Here is a 6,000-nt window from a genome sequence, read left to right on the forward strand (position 1 = left end):
GTAACTGGAACTGTTCGAGCCACTCAGCAGTAATATCTCTCTATCCAATTTTCATTAACTACTGATTTATCATACAGGAAGATAAACTGAAAGAAGACTGATAAGAGAACGAATGAATTACAGAATTAGCCGTATCGGAGTGAAATTCTACATATTCTACGACTAAAAAATTAACTGATAAAAACTGATTTATTCTTGTAAACTTCCCAATCACAATCTTCGCCTTCAATAAATAAAAGTCATTTAGTGTGTTAAAGTTTGAAGTGTGGAAAGATATTTCATAAATCTAATTTCAGATTTCATTGATCTGATAAAATGTCAAGATAAAGGAAAATCAATAAATCAATCGTGGAGTTTATCGTAGTTCTAAAATTGATCAAATGTTATCCCAAACAAGCAAAAATGTTTGATGATAACAAGAGCAGACGAAAGCAACCAATCAGTTAGAGAAACATGCTGAGTGAAATGAATCAAACAACGAAACGAATCTAATCAATAACAGAAAAATGATTTCTGTTAATAACGAATCAAGGATAAATTTTATATAATGAAATAGTAAGCCTTTTTGATTTGGAAGGAAAAGCAAAGGAAATCATCCAACCCATTTCATCATTCAATGATCCACTTCATTCTCATACATTCAAACAAGTCAAACAGGTTTCATTAGCCCAACTCTCTCTCTCTCTCATTTACAAAATGGCTTTTACATTTTCACCTTGAAAACATCGTATTCCTTTCTTCCAATTCCTATATTGGAATTTTATTGGAATTTTAGTATCGATATTCATTCCATCGTTATAGCACAAGAAAAAGAGAAATTACGGGGGGTTTATCCCGCGGTTAAATGGCGCAGTAATACTATTCATATTTTACCGGTTCTCAGCTAATCTTTTATTGATAACTTTGATAATAAATACGAATATTGCTAGGAGAAAACAGTATAGCATACTTATAAAATATATACCCTAAACTGCAATTTTATTACACTTTTTTATTGCCATTAAAGTATTCTTCAATTACTTTTTACTTTTAAAATATTAATTTCAGATAATTTTATTCCAATAAAAATTTCATTTTATTTATTTTTCATTCTTGTTGCATTGTTTATTAGGGCTGAAATGCTTATGTAAAGTTTCGAATTGCAATGAATGAATGACATTATACGCATATATGCACTACCAAGCAACCTCCAGTAATTACGAAACAATTTTCGTTATCATTAATTACAAATTCTAGTTTTAAAAAGGGACTTTTTTTAAGATTTTGATTCTCTAGACAATCTACTTGGCAAGCATTTCGTTATCATATAGAAATCTTAAGCACAGATCTTATCTGAATTAGTTTCAATTTCATACTTATCAGCAATAGTAAAATTATTCTCCGTAGTTGTTCTTATGCTATAAAATGACAATAATTAGTATATTTCGATAAATATTAAATACAACAAAGATCACTTTAGCTAATAGTTTAGTCCTGTTTGGGAGATAATAATTTATTAATATTTCTGGATGGTTCATCCTATTATAATGTGAGCAGTTGAACAGCTATATTAGTATCGAACTAGAGTAGTAGTTCGTAGAATGAACCTAGTGACCTTGAAAGAAATAATTCATTTCTTTGAAACTTCCTGTAATGTATTCATTCATCCGTTATCGTTAATTATCACATTCTTGCACATTGTGCAATTTTAAATTTAAATTTGCAACATTGCAGATTATGTAATATTGTGATAAGTATATCCAAATATCTCAAAAACGAATGGATGAATATATTGTGCGAAGTTTTAATTTAGGCCAAGAAATTATACTTCAGAAAATTGCAAATTTAAAAGAAAAAAAACTGGTATTTCAAGATGCATAGATAGACTGACAATAAAAAAATATATTTAGTGACCTTCTCAGCATCAACAGTATGACCTTTACAATTTTTTAACTTTCAAACTAAATGGTAATTTGATATGTTTAGAAATATGAAGTTGAAAAAGGGAGAACATCTGATACAAATTCATGATTCACCATTGAATCAACTTGTACATTTAGAGAAGATGAAGGAAGGGAGGGAATCGTTATGTAAATTTAAAATTTGGAAAGTTGAGTTAAGCTTTTACAAATATAGAAATACAAATACTTTTTGAAAAAGAAGAAATTTATTATTATTGTTACAGTTGTTACGAATATATGAACAAATAAAAATGACGAAAAAAAAAACGTACATTGTTATGAATTTTTGATTTGGTGAAGTGGACACGATCGATTATTTTCTATTTGTGACCTTTTACAATACATCCCATCAATGATTAATTCTCCCCGTCTATACATTTTCATTTAGCAATCTCAGACTGATGTTGCCATCTGTTGACGTGTCAGTAAATAATTTGACCAGCTAAAACTCTTCTATAAATTTCTTAATTGAAAAAAGGGAAATGACTGTTTATACACTACCTTGACCCACATGTATTAAATATAGGAACTGATCAGATCAGCTCGCCCTTTCTCATTGATTTCTATTTTTTCCAGAGCTTTCTTTTTTTTTTCTTTTTTCTTTTTGATAGGCTCAAGTTCTCTGAGATATACTGAAAAAAATGCTTGTCGCATATTTTCTTAGTAATAATGTCCAAGCAATAATTTGCATATATCATTGTTTCTGGTTTAAATTTCATGGTATACATTGCTTATTCATCTTGGAACACCCCTTTCTTTATCCATCACTTCCTCCCATTAATCATATCAGCCTTTTGTTGCATTATTTCAATTCGTTTCATTTCTCATTAACTAACTTATATTATTTGTCTTTTCTCGTTACATCTATGCTTTATTTGATCCTTCATATTCAGTTTAATCCCAAATAGTTAATATAACTCAATCCCATGCCGAACTCTCTCTTTTTAAAAATTACATCAGATAGCAATTTCAACCTATTCAATGGATGATTCATAGTAATTTGTCAAAATTTGCGCTTAAAGCTATTCTGATTGCAAAAATAGGGTGTCCGTTCTACTATTTACCAACCTAACTTTGTTCAAAGAAAAAACAAATCTGATGAAGGCCCTCGTTAAAAAAATATTTGTGCATGTTAAAAAATTGATGCAATCGACTTAAATTTTTTAACCTTCAAAAAAAAAATTTGCATAAAGCAGTATGTTGCTGGATTTTAAAAAGTTTACCACTACTAATTCAGTAATTGCGTCATTTTTAACAAGAATTTTGACACATCATAAATAACACGAAACACACTGTATGCGAACATTTGTAGTGAGAATTTTCCCTAAATTAATTTAAATTCCTTTTTTAATTCCCAGTTATTCCTCTTATTTCTACAACAAACGAAATGGCAAAAGAAAAAGTTGCTAATGAAAGAAATAAGTTTTAAAAGAGAATGAATCTTTCTTCCCTTTTCCTTCGTGACAAGAATGAAGAAACCAAAGTATGTAACGTTTTGAGGTAACTTATGTAAATTTCCCAATATTTTTATTCTTATTATTGTTGCACAAATCATTACATCCATCGACATTGTCAATCTAAAAATTTCATTAATTTAAATTATTCTATAATCCTATTAATTATTCGAAAATGGAATTTGTGTTTCAATCTTAGTCTTCCTTATATATGCCTAACAAAGCATTTAAAAATTATTCCATACGTCAAGGAAAAGTGGTACCGGTTTAAAAGTTTCATCACAACACAAGTTGTTCAGTTATAAACCTGAGTTATTACTGAGTTAATATGTTCAAGTGCTTTTGAGTGCTCTCGTTTAGTTCGAGCTAAGAGGAGTGACCAATCATTAGTGTTGTCCTAATTGCAGTATTCTTTCTAGTTCTCTTGTTTTTGACTACCACTGCATTAGGACAGTATGACATATCCAACAAAGTGACCATTCGTCAATGTTCCTATTAAAAGAACAATCACTTACAAACAATTTTCAATAAATCCAATTGATAAACAGTTAACCTTTCCTGTAATACAAGAAGTATATGAGTAAGCTCATTTGGCATAAGCAGTAAAGTTGCTTTCAACCGATACGATACTTTTCCTATAACTTGAAAAACATCCCATTACTCAGAAGATATTTCAACAAAATTCTTTTGTGATGTATGTACATGTATGTGAATGTGTATATGTGTATGTGTGCACGTATACATGTATGTATGTATGTATGTATGTATGTTTGCATACATATATGTTTGTATGTGTATCAATGTGTGCATCTGTGTAACCCACTATAAAGAAAGTTGGAATTCGGTATGAAACGAAATTAACGAGTTTGTTACGGGGTACATTTTCCGTAAAAAAGAAGTCTCTTCTCTGTTTTAGTCTCTTTCTCTCTCTCTCTTTCTCCCTTTCCCTTCCTTTATCTCTCTCCCTCTCCCTCTTTTTCTGTCTTTCCTCCCTCTCTCTCTATTTTTATGATGACAAAGCAGAAATAATTTACCATTAGATTAGAAATGTATTTTTTTTTTTCAAAGGTAGGCCTTTAAAAATCAGCGGCACTTTTTCAGCAAAAAAAAGAAAAAAAGTGATTCATACACGATTTGTAATCATAACACTTCCATAGTACCTAGAAGTAAATTATTGATTGATTTTCAGCGTTTTGAAAGAAATTATCGATTGATTTCCGATATTTCAAAAAAACATTATCGAATGCTTTGCAATATTTGGAGCATTTATATACTTGGAGTGGTGGACACGGAGGCAATGCTTATTGATAAGTAATTGACTGATTAAAGACTGTTAGTGACACCACCGATTTTTTGGCTTTGTTACAAATTATGAGTTAATTTGGAGTTTTTTAGATATTACATACCGTCTAGTTGATTGAATCTTTAAGTAACATGTATATCTTCTTTGCAAATAAAGCATACAATGACAAGTGATAAGCTATAAAGCATAATGTTACAGGATGAACTGTGAACTTTTCTCTGAATTGTTTAGCTGAACATGAGATTTCGGAATAGAATCATCTAAAAGGGACATGACTGAATGGGAAGGAAAACTGGGAAGCGCAGGAATAGTAATTAATTTGAAACATTTGTCATGTAACTCTCCTTGATGGCATATCAGTTGCTTTAGAATATCACCTTCGGCAAAGCTAACTGTAAAAAAAAGAAAAAGAAAATTTATAGTTCATTGCGCAGCTTTTAAATGTTTGTTTAGGAGAGAAGAATGACGAAAAAATGATGAAAAGTGTGGACAATTTTACAAAAGATATCGATCCGTAGTATATGTACATATCGTTAGAATCACATCATGTCATATCGTATCCCATTTGTCCACTGAATTTCAATGATGTTTGTGACAGTATTTGGGAGAAGGCATAAAACTTGATCTAATAAATCTCTTCAAAATCATCTTCAATGTACGTGCAACAACAACAGCAACCAAAAGTGTATCATTTTGGTCAAATACAAAAATCCACAGGAAACCACTGAGAATGTCCAAATATCTCAAATTCATTTTTGAGTTGACAACGGTAAATTCCCTTATGTGTATATTCATGATACTGTCATTAGCAAATATATATCAATATGGCAGTAAGGGATATCAGCATATCACCGATATCATTTAAAAAGGTATACTCTGGTGATTTTGATTTTGATCAGATACGAATTTAGAAAAAAGAATAAAAGCTGTGAACTATTCATGAATTGTCGATAAATAGAAAGCTTATAAAAACGCTTATTTATGCACAAACTAATTTATGGTGTCTGAAGTTTGAATTAAATAATGCAATTAAACAGTTCACTAAGAAAAAGCTTTTGTTTATCACTCAGTAAAATTAATCAAAATGTTTGGAGCAATTCAAAAAGGACAAAGCTGCTTTGTAATTTTGATGTGAAAGAATGAGCTAAATAAATATGAAAAAACATGATGTTATTAAACTGAAGCATCAACAAATTAAGGCAAACAATAAAAATAGCCTGAAAAAATAGCCTTTTTGGTCGGTATTATCCGAATCTGTCGTTAAGGATTTTCAACTGAAGTTTCATTTTTCAGCAGCGATCAT

Source organism: Loa loa, assembly GCF_000183805.2.
Source record: "Loa loa unplaced genomic scaffold supercont3.19, whole genome shotgun sequence".
Taxonomy (NCBI): Eukaryota; Metazoa; Nematoda; class Chromadorea; order Rhabditida; family Onchocercidae; genus Loa; species Loa loa.